Below are 24,035 nucleotides of genomic sequence, written 5' to 3' on the forward strand. Positions count from 1 at the left end.
CTATCCAACCTTGAAAATTATTTTCTCATAAAATCCCCCTAATATTTTTAGAATGAATATTTATATTTAAATATTTCTCAAGATCTCTTGCAAGTCAATTCATCATTTCAATTTCATAGTAACTTTCTCGCATCATTTATTGAATAAGTAAATATAATCCAAATTTGAATACATTTGATCTAATCTTGACTAGAGAAACCTCACAAGTGTATTGGCGAAAGTATAATTAAAAAATAATAAAAATACAAAATTTCATCGGTGCATTAGTGTTGTCTTACCGATATTCGAGTTCGGATTGAGTTACATTACTCGGTCGTTGAACTTCAGGATGTGGCAAGGGTAGTTGCTCTTGTCAGTTGTGAAGTTGAATAAGAAACAGTTATATTGTAGATCGTTTCTTGCAATTATCAAACTTTTACTGCATCGAACATTAAGCTGAAATATCAAAATTCAAATTTGATAATTTTATTTTATTGATAACTTACACATTAACCTTTCATAATTTGTACTATAATATTTTTACATTTTGTAGCACTAACTATTCCAGGATATCAAGTAATAGATATATGAATTATTTTCTTGTTTAACCACTTGCGCTCGAAAGACATATCATGCACGTTGAAATGTTTTTGTTTCAGAGTTGCCAACGACGTGTTGTACACGTTAGTAGGCAATTGTCGAGGAAATAAGAATGACGTGCGCGGCACGTCGACTGAGATCGTTTGTCGAAGTATAGTTTCAGATTGCACTGCGTATCTCATATGGATGTACGTATTCCAAAATTCTTGCTGTTTGTAATTTTATTATAATGCAGGCAAATCAAATAATAAGCTTATTTTATTTTAGTAATTTTAACCCATATTGTAAAATGGAAAGTGACAATGAACTTAGTGACATTATTTCGACAAGTACAAAAGTAAAATTACTAATTAAAGTAGATAGTAAAAATAACGATTGCGTTGATATTTATTTTCCATTTGAGCGGTGTAGAATTATATCTGATAACTAGGAAGAGAATGACAATGAGAACTGTGAAATTAATCCTGTATTTAAGGAGTGAATATGGAAAGACACTGAAAATAAAAGCAAAATATAGCAATATTCACGCATTTCTGGAATAAATATACTAATAGGACAAAATGTTACAGCTTTGCAAATGGTAGATGAAATACTAATAAAAGTCTTTTGGAAAATCGAGTAACACCAAACATACAGTGGAACTTCGGGAGATGCAAGAAATGCCTTCTGGCACAAAATATTCTAGACTGTTTTGAAATACACAAATACACCATAGTGTATAATATTGTTAATAAACAAAATTAATGTTCATGTCTGTGTAAAACTTGTTGGGTGGACTATCAAGTTTTTTGTTTCAAACGATGCCTTACGGCGAGTTACAGTGTGGCGTTGTTTTGGCATGCGCATCTGTGAATTAGTTGCCAGCGCAAAATTTTATCCAGAAAATATGTTAAATACATAATATTATAGTTCTAACAATTTCAAGATTAACGAAAAAAAACTTTAAATGCACAAAGAAACTTTTTTATACTTTATGATAAATGTTATATAAATTTTATTCGATTACAAAAATCGCCTAGAAAACTTTTTCACCATTTGTTTATGAAAAGTGTATAAATTATAGTTATCCTAAATTTAATACTTCGAATCGAACTAAACAAAGCATTTGTTATATTAATTCAATAGCAATTATATTGACACATTTGATATTGACTACTGAGGAGAGATACAATAAAAATAGAAAAAAGTCTAAAATAAAAACAACAGGTTTTATTAGATTTTTTGCACGGAAAATGCTGTAAATATTGGCTCTAATTTTTATCCTGGTTATTATACAATTCAAAAATTAAAAAAAGTTTTTAATCCTTCCAAGTAATCTACTAGTATCTATTTCAGAAATTGGAGCAAAAATAAAATTATAAAATTTAGTCATGATTATAAAATGGAGCTGTAATGGTGCATTAGATCAATCATCACAATAGAGTTGTAGTTGTAATAATGTTGATACCGAGGGTGGTTTGAATACTTTTATGAATGATAGAATGTCAATTAAATTATTTGATTATGAAACAGTCTTATTATAACAAAGCAAGAAAATATCGTCCATTCTTTCTGCAGATCGACATAATTTGAATATGTTCAAGAAATCAGTGTAATATCTTTTACTGATAAGATAAAATTACAAATATAGTTCCTTGAAGAGTTCAAATTTTATAAAATTGAAAAATTATACAAATTCCAACTTGCACAGATGTTACTCTCGTATCGTAGCACAAAAGCAATAAGAGTAGAAATACATCAATTTTTATGCTATTTTCGGTATTTTGTGTTTTTATTTTTTACTCGATTTTTTGTATTATTTATTAGTTTAGCTTTAATATTTTAATTATTAGATTATCTTTAATATCTTAATTATTAGTGATTTTTACTACTTTACTATTAACTGTTAGTTTAATTAATTATCTTATTTTTAGTTATTAGTTTATCTTTAATTTAATTAGATTTGATTTAATAGATGTTTTGATTTATTATCTCTTATTCTTATTTGCTAATTTATTTTAAATATAGCAAAGTATTAGAAGTATTAGAATTTTTTAAAAATGAAATAAAAGCGGTTACTACGGACAGTCGAGAGAAATTTGCAAGTACCAAATTTTTAAGCGAATTAAGTATTATGACGTATATTGCATTTTATTTAAATCATATAAACACCAAATTGCAAATTCAGAATCAAATTGTATTAAATTTAATTCAGCATGTTAATGGATTTTAAAATCAATTACAATTATTCATCGGTACATTAGCAGAAAGTAAGTTATACCATTTTTCGTGATGTCGAGAAATTGCAAATGAATGTCCAAATGTGAACTTCTCGGAATTTCAATCACCACTGTTGGAAATACAACAACAATACCAAATGCGTTTCAAAGGTTTTGAATAATTGAAAACAGATTTATTAGTTTTTAATAATTCAAAAGAATGTATAATAAGAGAACAGGAAACAGTATAACGAATAGAATTGTGTAATTTACAAGTGGATCTGTTTGTTCTCAGCCGAAATGAAAATGCTATAGAATTGTCAAATTATTATCACCAGAGGAAGATCCAAAAATTATAGTTCGTGATTTAAAAATATATTCTATATTTGCATTTATATATAAAGGTGAGAGTGTGTGATTATTTCTACATTTTAAAAACAAATTTGGCTAGCTTCTTTCGATCATGTTACGAGCGACACACTCCTACCACCCATCCAGCTAATTCTCATCCCTTGCACCTTGTTACACACACATAGGTAAACTCATGTAAAGTACAAAAACAATATTATATCGTTCCTTTGCGTTTTATTACCTATCGGTCCTTATCTGTAAAGATGAGATGGAAACTCAAATATTTATAAGCTTCGTAAGATAAAACTAGAATTTCTAATAGGATATTTATGGGCGAGTCATTCCGCTAACAAGTGTTAGCATATTGATAGAAATATTACTTGTTACTATTCGTAACAAGGAATTTAGCGATTCATTCGTTATGCTAGTATATATTACAGTTTAGTTTATATTTATTTTAGTGGTACTATCTGTAAGACCTCATAATCAACTTCGTTCACTTTTGGAGCAGATTTAGTATTTCCTAAACTTAAGACAATATTAAGTTCTGTGAAATGAAAAGCACATATTTAAAAAACTGTTTTGCGACAAAGGATCCAAATAAAAATTTGGCAATTTTCTGTAGCATACGAGGGGATAATTGTAGTTCATTTACTTTTAAATACTTTGCATTTATGCTAAACAAATTTGGTTGGAAGTAATCAAAGTCCAGAGTTTCGTCATATACGTTTATATTAATTTTATCGGTTATGTTTGTGGTAGAGAGGGTAAGATCAATGTTAGATGTTGGATTTCTTTAAGTGTCTGTGTGCGTGGATGAATTTTCAATATGTAGAAAAAAATTATAACTATCAATAGTAGACCAGAATCTTTCGTTATTTTTCTGAGTATTTGTACAATTCCAGTTTTTATTATGAGAATTAAAGTCTCCTAGTAGCATACAAGTATGGTTTTTGTCAATATTTTCAACAATTACGTTCCATTGATCTTACGTGAGAGTGTAATCTGGGGCTTTATAACAAACGATCAAGTCGAAAAATAATACAATAGATACCTGTAATTTGAATCCCAAAAATTTCAACGGATTGGTCAGGTTAATTTTATTTTACATAATCCTGAAAAAGCTTGCTTTTCCCAGATCAAGAGAAAAATTCTTTTTCCCCTTGACTAAGTTTTATCTTTTCGATAAGATACCTAACCTATAAATTCTCGTAACCTTAATGCTTATGATGCCTCTCGTTTAAAGTAACATGATGAAAAGTATTCGAGTACCAACTGCTAGGGAAGTTACTGGCAAGAGGAGGCTTCAATCTTCAAATTAACTGTAATTTTAGCCGATAAGAAAATGTTGCCGACCAAAGCAAAATTGACTAAACGGATCAAAAGTAGAAGTTGCGAGCTTTAATTTTCTTCCTGCCGTAATGGTTTTCAACGAATATTAATAAAGTTATGAAACCTTAAATTTTACCATTTTCCAACAACACTCGAGTGAACTTAATTCGGTGGCTAGAGACAATAAATACATGCTAGTGAAAGTAATTAACTTTCTTATCGTAAATTTCCTATTTTCATCTTTCTGCAACAAGTATTGGAAAATTTGAAAATTCTTCGTCTCCCTATTAATAATCGAACTTAATTCGGTGGTTAGAGACAATAAATACATGCTAGTGAAAGTAATTGACTTTCTTATCGTAAATTTCCTATTTTCATCTTTCTGCAACAAGTATTGGAAAATTTGAAAATTCTTCGTCTCCCTATTAATAATCGAGCTTCGGAAATACTTTGAAACAACCTTTCTTTGAAAAGTAAAATAATTTTTAACAAATTTGAAAAAACATAAAGTGAAAGAAAGGAATGCGTGCTAAAGAATTCTGGCAATTAAGTTTTGGTATAGAATATGAACTAAAGTAGTAAAAACAATAGACAATAAAGAAATATATTTCATAGAATTCTAGAATTTAGTAATGCAAGCCAATTTTCTATCTGTGGAATCAATTAACATTCTTGCAATGGACGTACATACTGTATTCCATTAATGTTGAAAATGTTTACTTAAAACCGAACGGCCTGAAAATTGAAAATTGAGCAACTTCCATTAATTATGTTAATTCCTACAAATTTTCGATTGAATTTTGGAATCATTCAACAACTAATTTTTTCTCGTACATGGAATTGTTGACTTGTTAAAAAACGAAAATATTTTAAACATCAAGTTTTAGTGCGTGTATATATAAATTCTCAATAAATATTAAAATGTGCATGTTGAGTCATTATTCCGTACATAATAGGCTGATTTTCACTATTTTTCAACGTTAGTTTCAAAACATTAATTACAAATGATTGTCCTTTATCAATTGCATTTATTGCTATAGTGTATTCGAATAATTTCAGTACGAATTAGTATATGTATTGTTTTTTTAAGAGCCACACAGGCAACAAATTTATGCAGTTTGCTCTGTTACGGAGATTAAACTTCACTATTTGCGTACTCTTTATTAAATGCTTTATTTACATATTGCTCAACTATATGGCCCATTATTGAACAATTCTTACCAAATACAATTTTATACTTATTATATTCGCTATTTCTCTGGACACTTTACCTTTTGGTTATACTTTTATGACGATATTCTATTCTTTCGTTGCTATGTTTTTCCTCGTATTTGAACCAACAATGTCGATTCGTAGATAGCGCAAGAATAATGAACAATTATAACAACAATTGTATTATCTGTCCCAAATGTAAAAGTACTTTGTAGGCATTCGTTGCTCTACTTTTTTGGAAAGTATCTAGCCTTTTTGTTTGCAAAACGATACATATTGCACGTCAATCGTGTATTTATTTATGTGAAGTGTATCATTTGGACGAAGTTTTGACAAAGTAAAGTAAGTATAAATCGGTAAGGGATACTTTTCGCGTTTAGAGCATTTCGCACACTGTCAATTACATACGGAGTTCACGATATTGTAAAATTGAAAATAAACTGATTATTATGTACACATGGAATTGATGTGACTAAACTTTTCGGAAAACAACATGCAACGTTAAAACAAAATACGAATTGAAAACATACAATCGATTCAGTTAAAGCAACTGATTCTCTATATTTGGTTAACTCGGAGCACCCACCGTGGTTGACGAGAACGTCCATACTTTCTCAAGAAGCAAAACGAAAACATACGAATGTAAAACAAATCGAACGAACTGTTTGCGATAACAAGGGAGCGGTTCTTAATGAAAAAGAAAATCAGAATTAAATTACATTAGATCGAGTCTCGCTTGTACGTAGCGTCCTCTATAACAGAAGTAACCATCATCTTCTCTACCGCGAGCCACATGCCCCTACCATCGGTCACTTCGTTCTCCCCACTACCCAAGTTCACTAACTTTCACGCTATGAGCAGCGGTGGCAAACAGTGGAGATTTCTTAACGAAGGCAAGTGGAGGAAAGAGTCTCGCATGTGGCTCGCGAGCCGCCAGTTAACGAGACCTGCTCTACAACGACGTATATTTGCTTTCTGGTTTTCTCCATTCTTTATGAGCGACTCCTATACAGTTGCGGAAACCCTTGGCTTCCAGTAAATGTGCAATCGTGGCCGACGAGCGTCGTCGACTCGTAGTTTAAATGGCATTCGGAGCGAGATATACCCTTCGCTTTCTGTGCCGCGTTGGGATGCGGCTCCGCTTTAAGCCAGCCACGTATCGGGGATGCAACGGTTGTAAAGTTCGCCGTGGCAGCAATCGCCGGGCAAACGACTGGCGGCAGAAGGGAAAGACATGCCGGCTCGTCACAGTCTCTGCAACCATTTCTTTCGAGAGGGCCGTCTTTCTCGTAGTCATGCAACCAGCCGAGACCTCGGCGTGCAGGCCGCTTGGCACCAGAATTAAGTTGTCAGGAGAGGTAGAAACCGAGCTGGCTATGTTATCGCGACACGCGGATCGTGGCATGCGCCCACCTGCACCAACGGCAGCAACGGACATGTATTAGCCTGCGCGCGGCATCCTACGAGCCGATCTACACCGAGCATCGATGTGTATGCACCACGGCTGGGACGTGTTCCTTGCAAACTGAACGGTTATCGAGGAGATACGTGCCAGATATTTCTTTCCTGGGACCCGAATGAACAATCTACCCGCGGCACTGATGCAGTGCGTGAATTTCACCTGTGTATCGTTTCAATTGGCAAATACGGAATGATTACGTAGATACATCTTTCACACCGGAACGCAACCGAGATACGTGCTTCGTTAACGCGGACAGGACGAGTGGTTTACGCTACGTTTGAATTTCTTCGGGTTTTATTATGCACATTATAAAATAAAAGATTCACGCAAGCTCGCGTACGTATGTTACGTGCTTGAAATTTTAATTCTCTTTTGTATTACGGTTCGGTGAATATTATTATTTTACAAGGGTGTAAAATAAATTAATACTCTTAACCTTGTTATCGAACGTTCAGCACTTCCTCTTATTACGTTTTTCAGATTTAGGGGAGAGTTGCTCTAAGTGCATCGAAATCTAAAAATCCTGAACATAATCCACAAATACGTGATTACTTTTTTTTTTTTTTAAATCCTTAATGATGATTTCCATATTGAACTCCGGTCGTTTGGAAATGATACGTTCTATTTTAAACACATCTACGCGCCTATTCACTATACCGGTTTAAACTACACCTTTAGGTAGCAGAGAGGTGGCACGAATGAAACACGAATTAGATAGAACATTGCAATTATTTAAAAAATGCTGAGGGGTGCTCCAAGTTGACCAATGACACTAGTGTAATACAGAAAATCAGTTGCTTCAATTGAATCGATTAAATGTTTTCAATTCATATTTGTTTTAACGTTACGTGTTGTTTTCTGAAAAGTTTAATTATATCAATTCGATGCGTACATAATAATCAATTTATTTTCAACTTTACAATTTCGTAAACACACGTTTAATACTCCATATGTAATTGAAAGTGTGTGAAATGCTCCAAACGCAAAAGTTATCCCTTACCGATTTATACTTTCTTTACTTCGTCAAATACTCGTCTAAATGATACATCACATAAGTAGATACACGATTGGCGTGTAATACATATTGTTTTACAAACAAAAAGGCTCGATACTTCCCGCAAAGTATTTGTATCTTCTGGAGAGATAACACAATTGTTATTATAATTGTCCATTATATATATTGAAAACACATTAATATCAGGTAAGTCCATTAAACCACAAAACTTCAACATTCGATGTTGTAATGACCTCGATTTCCATTGACATTGAATTCGACAAAGTTTTAAAGGAAACCGATAACTCAAATTTAGTACCAAGTGAAATGCTAGCTAAACATAATGTCTACGCAGTTTTTTCATACGGTAGTAAAATATTGGAAAATGAATACATTGAATCGGCCTCGAAATGCCCCGAACTTAATATTATAATTACACGTAGTATCAATAATGATGCATCTGTATTTATTGCAGAGTGTATAGCACTAAAGGATGCTCTCAAAATCGCCCTGAAGTGCTCGAATAAGGATATTTTCATGTGTTCGGACTCTCCATTTATTCTACAAAGTCTTCAGAATATCAAATTCAATATCATAACGGATGCTTATATCTTATAATTAAAAAACACTACAATACGTTTTTACAAAAGAGTTCCAACAGAACTATAAAATTCTTTTAGATTCCATCTCAAGTTGAAATCCATACTACGTCCAACGAGACGAGGCAGAAGATAAGGTGACTGCATGTGATCGACACGCGACTAGGCCAGGGGCGGCATAGAATTTTAGGTAACCCTAAATATTTAAAAAGAAGAAACTATATTAATGTTAAAATATTCGTTGTCAATATAAATGTATAAATATATAAATATTTATACACACACGCGCGCACGCACACACACACACACACACACATAAAAGAAAGTAGGTTGTAAAAAAACCTTTTTTATATTCTGAATTCAGTTTATTGATTGTACATTTAAAATTACATGAAATTTAACTCGTGTCTAAATCGAAAGTATCAGAATCCTTTATATTTATAATAAATGATTCCAAAGTATTTTCGATAGTATAATACCATTTAGTTCCCAAAATTTACTTTTCACTTTAGACATAACATGATTCTCCATTTCTTCCAATCATCAATTGTTACTGCATTTAGCCTTATGAAATCAATTTTTTATACGAGCAAATGTATAATGAACATTTCTTGTTACTACATAATTTGTAATTTCTGCCCATGTCAATTCTATCGGGTTCAGCTCGCAGTGATAAGGCGGGAGTCTTAGTATAGTTATACTTTTTGTGTTCGCAATTTTGTCAACATTATAAACATTATTTATCTCTTGTTGTTTAACGATTTGCATCGAGTATATGTGTAGCATGTCTTCTCAGCTTGTAATACTTATGCCCTGTAACGATTGTATCTCGCTGTCTTTCTAATGAATGTTACAAATTTTGTTCCCTTTACGCCAATGGTATGATACATTATCCATCACAATAACAGCATTGCTTTCAGTTTTAACCATAACTTTGAAAAACCATTCTTCAAAGTGTGTGGAATCTATTTTTTCATAGTAATTCATAGTTATTTCATTCAAAAGCCCAATTTTGTCTTTTACGTTCTGTAATTGTTCTCCTTACCTGGGCTCTTGACTTTCTATACTAGATTCAGTTTTCTGTGGTTTTGTATTTTTCAAATTTGTTGAGATTCTTTAAAACTATCGTAGGTCCATTTGTCTTTTAAGTTTACGCCTCTCACAGCTATTCATTCACATTTTCTTATATTACAAATTATAAAAGTAATACTTGTTTTAATACTAACATGACTTGTTTTTGTGTAAATTGTAATTATATAGAGTTTATCTTGATAGAAATAAGTATAAGTGGATTCAAATTATTTTTAATAAATATAAATTAATTCTTTTCGTTAGAAATAATTTTAAAAATATTCATAATTATTACACATTAAATTGTGTTCATTTTTTCATTGCGAGCAACTTAGTACCTATCCTCAGTACCGAATCAATGGCAGTACCTAAACCGTAAGCAAATTATTCTGTTTATGAATATTTGACGCTTTTATTAGGAGCCTACGCCAATGCAATTTAACTACGAATTCATTCTTACTCGGACTTGAGATCATCGTCGTCGGTTTTCGTCACCGTCTTCGGCCAATAGCCTGTGATGGTAAAGAATTCAGCCGACTAGAACTAGAATGGGAATGTAAACACGCTGTGCCTTCTTTTCTCGGCCGTATGGTATCTATCCTCCGTTTGCAAGAAGAAGATATCTACAGTTGTGCTTACATCGCCACTCCAATTACAGCCTATTAGCCCTCCTAGCATCGTAGACATTGCTGCTATTGGCCGAAGACTATGATGAATATCAACGACAGTCATTTCAAGATGAAATGAGACAAAATACTTCATAGCATTAGCGTAACCTTCAAATAGAAGCAGAATGATTTCCTTCCTCTTTATATTATATATTACCGCCAAGTTGGTGAAATTCTCCTAATAAAAATATGAGTTTAATTTAATATTTTTAATATTCATCAATGTCTTGAAATTTATTTATAGCTGAAAGGATTCATTTGCATTCATTAAAAATAATATAAGTCAGTTTGAACTCATTTCTATCTAGATAAACTTTACGTAATTACAATTTACACAAAAATAAATCGTATTAAAATTGAATGAAAGTAAAACTTTTGTTTTCTTAGATTACAAATTCTTCGAGAGCCTTGAGACGATAGCAGCTTCTCGAAGAATATGTAATGTAAGAAAATATTAAAATTATGCTTTTGACGAACGAAACGTGGCTCGAGCACCTCCTTATATGTGATCGGTTACTTGACAGTTCGCAAATGGTTCGCGACTAACGTAAATTACGTGAAATTGCTGCACGCGGTTGGATAACTTTAGAGAACGCAGTAGTACTCCAAATTATTTGCGGTACATCTGGTCTTTGATTTAGCACCACGGAAACTGCCGAGCGCATTGTTAACGGGAGAATTTAACACCGACTGCTGAAACATTAATTATCACGAGCTAACCGTAACAACACGTAACTCGCTACCTCTAATGATCTACAGAATGATATATTTAGGTACACCGTGGTTGACTCATATAGAAAATTGCACTTTTACGGTGTAACAAAGAAAACACCGTGTCTAAGCAATGACTGTCTCACATTTTTCTTTCAGGCACACAGTCATGAAATGTTCTTCGAAATGTTCAAATTGACATTTTATTCTTAATATATTCCAATTGAATTAAAACAAGTGTAATGAAAATTTCGTGATGGTGTTTGCTGCTTTCCATTCCCTACATACCCGTATCTAGTCGTATATATGACTTCGGTGTTTTGGATCGTTATCTTCTTGTAAAATCCATGTGTTTTCGATTTGAGTGAATCAATGTTTCTCTGATGTAAGAAACCCCCTGATTCTGAAATAGATGGTTAAATGTGAATGAAGAAAAGGAGAAACAAAGTTACCATCTACTAGTGGTATATCCACTCTTCCACATTTGAAGATTTTCACTATTCCTCTAATTATTTGGCTTCAATTTTTGCTAAACTGCTTCCTTTGTTCTTTCCTCGACTATTTATTCGTTTGTAATGCATTTCTTGTTCTCTTAGATTTCTCTGTTGCGTCACTTTGACGACATTTCACTTCCTCTTCAATGCGCTATAATTTTAACTCTTAATGCTCGTGGTAGATCGCTGAAATCTGTCGAGCCTTATATATTTTTGCACTGTGGTGTGCCGACTAATAAGTTCGCTCGAAGGACCACCTTCCCCGATGGAAGAACTAAATGTACTAATTGATACAACGAAATATATTTAACGAGAAACTGATTCTATACAAAACTCTTAAGTGAAAGGCTCGTTCACGGTTCCTTTGACAAGGTTGACTGATTTACTAATAATGCTCAGATGGACTTGAGAAGTTTAAAATAATTAAACTAAAATCAACTCGAGGAATTTTCAATGCTAATTAAAAACTGTATTAAGGGTGAGGGATCAGTGTAAACGTCACCACAGTCTGCTCTATCCCTTCTGATTTAGAAGTGGGAAGCAACACGCAACTGGCCAATTACAACGGACCCAAGACACCGCCGGGGCCAACGAAATACTCACCACGATGGGGTTTAGGTGCTGACAGAGTGCTCAAATTTCACAAATTTCCCTGGAATTTCCCAACACCTAGAAATTGCCCCCGCGAGGCCGCACAAGAACTCCACGTATCAGACCGTGCTAGGGGCTCGTCGTGTCCTTCGAGAAATGGTTCTTTATGATAGGGGAATAGCCAGTATTCTTTACCGCTGATTTGAAGTCCCGTAGCAGGAATGCGAGAAAAGTGGAAGGGGTACGCTTATTCTCACGCATATATTCAATTCTAGTTCACTATACGTCGTGGGAGGTACAGACTCGTGTGGACTGACTGACGAAGAAGGTAGTGAAATAGAGAGTTATATTAAAAGTAATATACTTCCGTTTATACTTATTTCTATCTAGATAAATTCTACGTAATTACAATTTACACAAAAACAAGTCGTGCCAAAATTAAAACAAGCATAACCTTCACATTTTCTTACATTACAAATTCTCCGAGCAGCAACTGCCCTCCAAATTGGTTGAAATCCCAAATAATTGGGATATATGACGCAGAAAATGTGGCTGCTTGGTTCAAGTTGACGACTCGAAGTTACGTCCCTATGAAACAGTTCTCCGGAAAATTTATAACGTAAGAAGACATAAAAGTTAAACTTGTTTTAATTCTAACATGACTTGTTTTCGTGTAAATTGTAATTGCATAGAATTGATTTAGATAGAAATAAGTACAAGCTTGTTTTAATCAAAACAGGCTAGTTCTTTACGTTACAAAAAATTTTCAAAATATTAACGACTATTAGGCATATTAAATTGTACTCATTTTTTCATTACAAAGAACTTATCGAATCAGCGGTAATACCTAAATCGTAAGCAAATTTTTCTGTTTATAAATACTTGACCCTTTATTGGGAGCCTACGCCGATACAACTTGCTATGAATTCGTCGGATCACCGACGTCGGTCTTCGTGGTCATCTTCGGCCAACAGCAGTACTTGCTTGCGATCGCAGAAGCGGCAACGAACTATTGGAGGAGCGAAGATGCAAACACGTTGTGCCTTCTTTTCGCAGTCGAATGGTACTTGACCAGAGCTGATCGAAGATGGAACTGCTATAGCTTTCTTCGGAGTTGTCGTGCAGTCCAAAAGATTTCTGCCAGGAATCGCCTCTTGGCTCCTCCTGGTTTTCCCAAATGATCCTATTGTTTCGAAAGCTGCTCCTCCAATGAATGGCTAGACGACAACGTTGTGGTACTAGTATTGTACATCTATAGTCTCTTCCTTGATCGTTCTGCTATACGAGCAGAGAATATGTCTGTGTGATCGTGCAAATCCGAAAAGTTTCTGTAAGAAGAGACTTGAGTAATTTAATGGATACCGTTTGAAGGTATGTTTGAATTTCTTGGTTTTCTGTTTATCGTTTTTCTCGTCGACCTTTCCATTAAGTTGCACTGGTGAATGTACTCGTATCTGTAAGAAGGGACTTGAGTAATTTAATGGATACCGTTTGAAGGTATGTTTGAATTTCTTGGTTTTCTGTTTATCGTTTTCCTCGTCGACCTTTCCATAGTCTTGACTGGTGGTGCGAAAGGTTGTGGAAAGGAAGAAATAGCCGGGTTTGGCGGTTATGAAGTGTGCACAGATTGCTTGACCACGGCAGGAGAAAGGGAAGATTTCTGCCTACGTGCGTTGCATCCGAACACCCAGGTAAAAGACCCAACGGCGACAGGGAATTTCCCCGGGTGCAGCCAACGTGTCAGCCAAATGTACGGCAACGTCACTCCTAATAATAGTATAGTGATAATAAACCACGCTCCCAAGACGTCGTTTTCTGTAATTGATTTTGTGACTTAACAACCGTGTAATCACCCAAAGTATCATTGCATAGAAGTAATGTTACTCGATCTTTTGCTACTTTGAATACTGGTGCAACTTTTTCTTTTCTTGAAATAAACGTACTTTTAGTCATTTTTTTCAGCTATGCTTTCGAATAGCCTCAGTGACCAACCGGCGTCAAATTTTAAGGAGGGTAGGATAAGTAGCTTCTAAATATAAAATTTTAGCTTCGAGTATTTTATAGTTTACAAACGTACACCAATTAAAAGCCCCAGATGGATAGTAGAAAAAAAAGACTGGCGCAATTACCGCGTTAAACCAAAATCCTTTGTTTAAAATTTAGCGTCTCTGCATGTGTTCGAAATGCCATTAAAATAAGCTAGTTGTAAGATGTGGCTAGTAAATTAACACCGATTGGTATAAAATGTATTTATTTAATAATTAGAATTGCACAGAGACTGATTATTATTTTTCTAAACACATGTCCTCTTTGGTCTCGTTCTTAACGAATAATGCGTAGATAGGGTTCGGTCAATTGGTCGCTCTGTTGACAGACGAATTCGAATGCTTAATTGTCGTATAATCGTCACAATGTCATTAATGTAATTTGCGCATAGTTTCAAGCGTATAGCAGAACGATCAAGGAAGAAACTATAAACGTACAACACTAGTACCACAACGCTGTCGTCTAGCCACTCATTGAAGGAGCGGCTTTCGAAACAGTAGAATCATTTGGGAAAACCAGTAGGACTACGAAGCAGCTAAGAGGCGATTCCTGGCAGACATCTTTTGGACTACACGACAACTCCGAAGTCTCGTCTTCGAAATTTCGAAAAGGGTTGCCTGAAAAATCTTTATTCGAAGCGATTGAAAAACCTTTCGTGTCAGGGTCGATCGCATAAGAAATCGGTCACATTCTATAGAATATTGTAGAAACTGTGTAAAAACCGTTAGCTTCTGCCCAGCCCTGTCCTCGACGTTTAGCAGTAAACACAAATATACTTAGCCTTATCTATACAGATGCACACGTATGCAATTGCATACCCCGAACCCGTGATCGTTGGTCACGTAACTGCCACGAACAGTCTGGTCATCGCGCCGCAAATTAGTCGCAGCAGAATCGCCACATAGTAAACACATATCGAAAAGTAGCAACCCGCAGAACAACACCAGTCGCTTTGTCTCCCACGGAGTCTCCGGAGCACCAACGACCCCTTTCGTAAACGTGAAGAACAATTCTCGTCACTTGACCGGCGGACGGTACTCTCACGTTCTCTCACGCTCTCTCTTGAACTCGCGCTCAGTTCATGCACCGATACGCGCTGTTCTGCATCGTCGCGCTAACTGCTCTCCGTAGTTCAAGTTTTACCAGTCATTTTGTACGCGGCTTAACTTTCAATAAACGTTTGTGCATTAAATCACGGCGTTCCACGATTGAGAAGCCTCAACTGAACTCATCGCTTCTATCTTTCTCCTCCTGCTCCCTACCACTGGTCGCGCATTACATCGCACAGTGATTCGAAACAGATGGTATCTGAAAAAAATTATTGAACATCAATATGGAAGCACTGCTTTACACCAAAAATGGTATCTCATTGTTTTCGAGGTCGTTGATTACGGATCTGAAATCAAAATTGCTGAAAACAAAATGATAGACCCAGGTTGTTGAATGTATATTTTAAGTAATTGTTGTATTTACATATTTTATCGTCATATTTACCTTAGCATTCAGGAGATATCGAATTTACTTATTACGGATTAATAGTCTGAATTCATAAAGATAATACATATTCAGTAAAAACAAAATTGCGGACCCAAAACTAAATAAGAGTTTGAATTAATCAATTGACAGCTTTGAGATGTTTATTATAGACCAACAAGACGCTAGTTTCTCGGCAGACACAGGAGACTCACCTCAAACAAATAATATTTATATTGCAAGCAACGAAATATATATTCAACATCGAATATATTTTCGTGAATATTTCAAAAATTAAAGCTGGGCGACAGTTACATGTATAGGAAAAACTTAAAAATATTGATCTTGACAACATACTTCAAGATCATCAAAATAGGTAAAGTTGTCCCTAAGAAAAATAATTACCAAATTGTTTAAATAATTAAAGTTAATACGATCAACTGTGGAAAAGTTAAGTTGCGTCAACGCAAAGATCGTTAACAAATGTAAAATCGTGGCCGAAAACTAGCATACGCTACACACGCATACAGTAACGAAACCGAAATTCTTGGATAAATACAGTCTGCGTACGCTAATGAAGACGATCGAATAACTGTCGTCAGGTTGAAAGCTAGTGGTTCGTTGCCGTTTTGGAAACAATTGTTAAACATTCACAAGTTACCGCAAAGGTGCGATTAACGAAAAGCGAGGCCTATTACGATCAACGTGTGTCTCGTACACGTTGCTATCGGTTGCGAACCAAATTGGTGGCATTTACCACACAAACGGGGTGGCGGTACGTTAATGAAATACAATTCCATTTCTCGGTGCACGTAAGCCTGTCTTAATAAAACGTAAAACGTAATTCACATGGAAGAACGGAGGAACGAGTTACGGTCGTGCTTCCCCGAAATCAGCTCATGCAAACAGCCGTGTGCATACCGGCCGCGCATAATGGCACGCTCCACGTCCGCGATCCGGTCGGAAGATTGCACCGCGTAGGCTGCCCGATAATCATCTGGATATTGCTCTTGCGTACATTGCATCCGAATACCGCGAACATCGACCAATACGCAGGATCAGATAATTGGTATTCAGTCGGCCGACCATACTCGATGCAATGGCTCGAACCTATCGGCTGCAATCTCTCTTTGAAAAGTGACTAGCCGTGGCCGGCAGACGACAAACATAAAGGACTAACGGCAAATGTAGTTTCTTTTTGCCGCGCAGGATATCAGTCGAGATAAGAATTGTAGCTCGATGCGAGCACTTTTCATATTGTTTCTTGGCAGTCCTTTGTACCGCTTCAACGACTTCAATCGACGGGTGTGCGGTATTTTTAGCGCGATGTAGAATACTTCGAAAGTATCCAAGATGTACACTGTTCCGTCGAACAGAGATGTTCGTTAAATTGAATACGAAACTGCGCCAAATTATCCGCACGATTTTACTATCGTTCTATGAGCTACTAGGTTGTACAATGAGTTTTGTCGTTCGACAAAACTTATTGAACAGTATCGTACTAGGTTGCTCGATAAGTTTTAAACAGTATAATACTAGGTTGCTCGATAAGTTTTGAACAGTATAGTACTAGGTTGCTCGATAAGTTTGAACAGTATAGTACTAGGTTGCTCGATAAGTTTGAACAGTACAGTACCAAGTTACTCAATAAGTTTTGAACAGTATAGTACTAGGTTACTCGATAAGTTTTGAACAGTATAGTACTAGGTTGCTCAATAAGTTTTGAACAGTATAGTATACTAGGTTGCTCGATAAGTTTGAACAGTATAGTACTAGTTCTATATTATACTATAATACAGCGTGCAACTGCTTTTTGGAGCCACTGTATATATCGAACAAAACAAAGTGAATACAATGCAATTCATTCTTAATAACGAACATCCTCCCTATCCGGTCGCCTCGCGCCACTGCTCTCTTGAAGGACAGGGGCATCTGATAATAAACCGCCCCACCGCCTCATATACGCAGCTTATTTCAGGGGCAGTGCTAGTCCCTCGCTCCAAACATATGACATAAAAGCTGGACCAGCGACAAACGGTTGATATGCCACCCTTCCGTGCCCATGCCATCGGGCGTGGCCGTAGTCAGATTAGGAGTGGCATAACTCCGCCCAACTGCCGGATATCTCGACCTTATGATACGAGAAGGAAAGTGGTAAACACCCCTTTCCTATGAGAAACTAGGACCACGCCCCAAGGGCGGGGGATGGCACTGGATAGTATACTGTTTGCAGTTCTTGGTGTATCGTACACGTAACGAATAAATATAATACTTAGGTAAACACCGCGCCATAAAATAATATTTAAATATATATTTGTTACGTGCACGATATTATTTCCACACACAAATGATAAAAGATAGAGGCAGAAACTGATAGAAAATGTAACGAAACCGCACTTTTTTAAAATTGCTTTTCATTCGATTACAATTAAATGAAACAGTAACAGTTTTTCTCGATATCGGACACAAGAAATAATTATATAAACCCAACTTCATATTTTCTCGCAAGCCTTTTATTTCTTGCGACACTTTTCTAGTCTGCTAATTATGTTGTCGGCACCTTCTGTTACCAATATTGTCTAGATGCTGTCTCCAAGTCCTTTGACGACAGCACATGGACACAATAAACTTTGTCTTATATACGATGTTCATGATGAAAGAATCAGTATAAGTAAAGGAAGAAACATAAAGTTCTTTATTCGTAAACTTAGAACTTGATTAATCAATTTTTCTGAAACAAAGGACGACGATTATAAATAAACGGTATAGTATTTCACTGAATTGAGTTTGCTGTCCAACGAATGTGATATTCAAACTTGAACAGTATTTCACTTGTATCTTACAGATTGTTACAGTGTACTACAGTATTGCCCGGTGTCAGAATCTACGCTTCGATAGTACGTAGTTAAATGTTTAAACAAATGAATATTTTTCCTCGGAAATAATTACTTTTAGTGTTTCGATGGTCTCCCATAAACTTCTCAAAACTCTTAATTGCTTAATTCAAACTCTTATTTAATTTTTAGCCCGCCATTTTGTTTTTATTGAATATTCATTATCTTTCTGAATTCAGACTATTCATCCGTAATAAATAAATTCGATATCTCCTGAATGCTAAGGTAAATATGACGATAAAATATATAAATACAACAATTACTTAAAATATACATTCAATAAATTGGATCTACCATTTTGTTTTCTGCAATATTTACCGCAGATTTGTAATCAACGATCTCGAAAACATTTGGTTACTAATTTTTGAATAAATTAATGCTTCCATATTGATGTTTACCTATTTCTTCCGAATTATGACAGTGTCAAACCACTGTGCGTTGTCCATTTCCATGGTGGACGACTCTACCACTGCCGCTACCAATGCCGCATCCTCACTCGTACTCGTCAAAATCAGCCTGCACTCCGACACTCGCCTCTTCTGCCCGAAAGGGGGGAGCAGAGTTTTTGCCCCCCATTCCGTGCACGGCCGATATCCCCAAGTCCATACAGACCAGACACTTAGGGGCCACCATGCATTAACTTGTGTGGTAGTTTGCAACACTGTTGCGGTCCACCGCAGAGGTGCACCGCTGCCGGACATAACCTGCTTCTAGATAGCGGTAGCACTGGAATGGGCAAGGGCGAGGATCTTGATTCTCGTCGCCACCCACTCCATCAGAAGCCTTCCAGTCTCGACCACCTTTTGGGGGGTCGAGAGACTGTATCGGGTGCAGAACGAACCCTCTCTAGGCAGCACCCAGCGCTAGAACGACGATGTAGAATTGATACTGAAAAAGTCTCACATTTTCCTCTATTTGTTTCGTTAAATTTGTCAAGAAAGTAACATTTAAGAAATGTCAGAAACACAGTATAAAACAATTGTGTTGTGTGAAGACTTAACTGACGGTGAACAGTGTTGCTAGATTTAACGTACTACAGTCCGACAGACGAATGTATGGTATATCGGATGCGTGTATTTATTACAAAATATTTTTCATTTATATTTATTTTCAAAATTGATCATGTTAATGTTAACACGAAGTAAATTTTATTTAAGATCCGACCGCGTATTAATCGAAGAGTATCTCATGGAATAAGTTCAGTGCCCCTGATATATACTGTCGGTTCTGCTAAACTTTTTAGTTGAATTAGACACCGTTCATGATTTTTCATCGACTAAACAGTTTATTCGATTTATCTTCAAATAATGCTGTGAAATATAAACGACTGAAATGCTATTTCAAATGGTTATTTCTAACTTTCTTTTCAAATAACATTGGCACTATCTGATTGATGGTATGGCATGTGTCAATAGGGGTATTTTGCAGTCGAGTTTCGCTTGTACTCTTCGTTCGCATTTAGGGGTCTAGGAGTAGTCGGAATTTCATCAACTAATTTACTTGATTGGCAGAAAGTCAATAGTACGCGCCAGATCTAACAATTTTCAATTCTTGACCCAAGATCGCAGAAGTGTGTGACTAATTGTTTATCCGTTGAATGGATCCTTTCAATTTCTAAACCAATAAATCTTTATAAATTGAGTAACACAATCTTATAAGATTAAAAGATACCATTTTTGTTTTTGGTTACAGGTAAGGGTTCTACAGTATCGAAGTGTCTACCTTAGCAACTCCAAAAGAGTAGAAACGCTATACTTCTAAAAGTATAGTTCAACACTTAATATTGTGAGTACTTCCCATGTATATGTTTTATGATATTTTTCTCAGAATTTCGTTAGTCGAATAGAGAAGTGTAATAAATATTTCGTCGTTATATTATTGTACATAATATTTATTTCAATAATGGTGGTTGGTACCTACACAGGTACAACACAGAAGGATTTAGATTTATGGATCTGTTTCTTTGAACAAAGATTATACTTTCTAAAGTTCTTACAGATTCCACACAGCATGACAGAACAGTATGCCTAAATAACTAATGGAATTTCTAGAAATTTGAAGAATTAAGAACAAAATAAGACTAGAATTGTAAGAAATTAATACTATACTTATATTTGTTTTGGACTGTGATACAATAGTTATCTTGGTTGTTGTACTAAGAATGTCGCTTGTTTTTTGGAGATAGGATTAATGCTCCGAAAAAAGGATCGATCCACATAATTTCTCATTTGGATGTTCGCATAAGGGACAGTCTTTAAGAAAAATTTCCATGCCAAATTAAACGCATTTATATTTGATATCCGGATGTTGTTCGAATTTAAATAATATCATGTAGTTCGTGTAAAAGCAGGTACGGAGTGGTGGTAGTGGTATAAATTATCACTTTGCTATTTGTGAAATTATTTAAAAAACACAAGCGCACAAATTGGTCTTTTTCATCAATTTTATTCATATAAACGTTAATTTTTTTTTTTAATTTGACAGAATTTTTCTTTTTAAATAATTCTTTGTTTTATTTGAAAAGTAACTTTTGTAATTTTTACAACACAAAGATATTAAACGTACTTTAATTTTGCAAATTTAATCTTCTAGTCAAATCTGGATCAATTTGAAAGAATATTTCCATATTCTGCGCTCTTTCCTCTTTCGATTGTCTTTTTCGTTTATGTACACGTTTATGGCACTCTAAAGTTGAAGGCAGACTCACAATATACGCGATGAAATACAAAGTGCGTTTCTAAGATTCACAAAGCAGTCTTTATTTGATGTTGAGTTCATGGTTTTAAGAGACGTTTGAGAAAATTATAATTGTATTGTATAGAATAAAATATTTATATACACTTCACGACAACTGTTTGACTTCGTCCATGAATACGTATATTACTAAAACTCATCACTATGTGGTATATTGGTACTCATTTTTCTCGAAATGCTTTTCCTGATCAATAAACGGTTTACGGAAATTTCAAAGTTTTATTGCAATCTATGATTCCTTTAACAATTTTTTATCATTAAACTCACAAGTCTCGTTCGTAATCTTTACATTTATTTTTGGACTAATGGACTCCTGATAGGTTGTGCATATGGCTTGCTTGAAGAGAAGAATGTTGTATTACGGAAAGTGTGTATTAGAATGTGTATATAAGAGTGTGTACGAGTAGAACGTTTTTAATTTAATTTCCTACAGTTAAGACGCGACAACAGCAGAGAATATGCAAATAAAGAGCTATAAGAATGGTGTAGAGATAATAGGATGATCCTGGAGTTCGCAGTACCGTATTCACCTCAACTAAACGGCAAAAGAGAGAGATTAAATCGTATTCTCCTAGAAAAACAAGAGCACTGCTATTAGATTCAAAAATGAATAAAGAAATGTGGGGAGAAGTAGTCTGTACTATATACCCTAACATTAAAGATGTCCTAAAGAAGGACATTAAATAGAAGTCCTACAAACGCAAGCGATGAAAGGGAAAAAACCTAACCTTAAAAATTACAAATCTTCGGTTGCAACGTCTACAGTCAGAAACTCGGCCATGTGAAGAAACAAATAAATAAAAAGAAAAAAAAAATATACTATAATAAGCTGTTTCACACGCGGATATCGTCTATGGAATGAACACAACAGAAAAATTACAAGTGCTCGAGATGTAATCTTTAACAATGATTGTTGAAATGAAGAGAAAGTAAATAATGAAAGTAAAAATAAAAAACATGGAAAGCAATAATATAATGGACATGGAAGAAACAACAAATACCCAACATGCAGAGGAACCAATGTACAGGAAACAGAAGAAAATGAAACCTTGATGGAAAAAAAAATAAATATACAAACTGAGACTAGCAAAACAATAAGGAGTTTGAGATAAATAGGAAGTCAATGAGTGGAAGAAATTCAAATAAATGGAAGGAAGGTATTCAAGAGGAGAAGGACTGACAAAAACGAAACCTGGATTAAAGCAAATAAAGAATAAGAAGATTTTGATTGCCAAGTGGGTTTTTAAAATTAAGAAGGACGACAGATACAGATCCACCCTTAGTGGTCAGAGGATTGAGACAAGAGAAAGGCATAGATTACGACGAAACATACAGTTCTATATTACAATCGAGTGTTCTTAGACTGCTAATGACTCCATCCGTTCAAGAAAACTATTATATCTTAAAATTTTACATTAAAACCGCATTCTTATATGATCATTTATGAAAAAAGCTTTGGATCAAAATATATGTAACATAAAACGCATTCCGAGATATCTATAGGGTACCAGAAATTTGGATATACAGTATTCGAATGATAATACTGGCCGACAAATTGAAACCTTTTTTCTGCCTTCGAATAACAATGGGTGATCCTTGTAGAGCCACACTTCCCAAACAAGAATCCGGAAGTCGAATTACTTTATCATCCCCAGTTTTTAAAAAACACGAGTCTTTGTAAAAACCCAGGATTTTCGATGAAAATGAAATATTACATGAAAAGTAAAACCGTTAGAAAGCTCTAATTGGTCTTGAAAAATAGTGAAGAATTTCTCGAATATAGTGGTATGCAATTTATTAATTGTTTTTGATCCTAAATAGTTATGAATTAACTTTAAAGTTTAAAAATATGCCAGTGTGTGTAGTTTCTAATCGAATCACTTCGAATAGAAGTGATTAGTGTATTTGAGAAATGGTAGATCTTCAATAGCAAATATCTACAAAATTATTGAGCAGTGGCCCACACAATCATGTATCTTCACCAGCGGGGGCACCAATTTACCATTCTGCGAAATTTGAACTAAATCGGTTACCCAAAGATCTTGCTCTCTCCTTGTTAGATATTAGCGAACGAATTTCTAAGGTATACATTCCAATATTTACTTTCTTGTAATTATAGGTAAACTTGTTGGCTATCTCCTTTGTACTCTATGGTAAATACATAAGACGTATTGCACGTTATCTGGCTGAACCAAATTACCTTCCGGTGCTACATAATCTTCGATTCTAAGACCATCGATCGAGTCTATAACCATCGTTTATTTCTTTGTGAAATATTGAACTTGCTGCGTCATTTTTGCATGATATTATAGGATTGGATTTTGCTGTAGCTAAAACCATATTTCGGGAGAGATACCTACAAATGTCTTCGTAATCCTTTCTAACAATTATTTAAAAATAATTATTTGAAGTTTTATTTTGAACGAACTTTGACATAAATAATTTGTGTTCAATAGTTTTTCTATTATTTAAATACAAACGCCTAGAATAGCATAACTCTTAAATCTTCGTATTTCCTTAAATATTTGGAGTTCGAGTCCTTTCAACATCCCCTTGAGCTGCTGGAACGACATATGTATAAAACAAGAAGCAGAGTGTGAAGAATG

At 34.9% G+C, this 24,035-nt stretch overlaps 1 protein-coding gene across 3 annotated transcripts in view; it reads left to right on the top strand.

Annotated features, from left to right (window-relative positions):
* Twin (CCR4-NOT transcription complex subunit 6-like twin) overlaps positions 1-24,035 on the top strand; it is a 424,494-nt gene that overhangs the window by 353,464 nt on the left and 46,995 nt on the right. For 2 of the 3 annotated variants that reach the window (XM_076313825.1, XM_076313824.1), the window contains exon 6: positions 20,368-20,460. The gene's annotated coding sequence lies outside the window, so the exon portion shown is untranslated. Of the gene's footprint in view, positions 1-8,879; positions 8,918-20,367; positions 20,461-24,035 lie in introns of those variants that run through there. The other variant, XM_076313826.1, reaches the window with a different exon arrangement.

This window comes from Ptiloglossa arizonensis, chromosome 6 (genome assembly GCF_051014685.1).
Source record: "Ptiloglossa arizonensis isolate GNS036 chromosome 6, iyPtiAriz1_principal, whole genome shotgun sequence".
Taxonomy (NCBI): domain Eukaryota; kingdom Metazoa; phylum Arthropoda; class Insecta; order Hymenoptera; family Colletidae; genus Ptiloglossa; species Ptiloglossa arizonensis.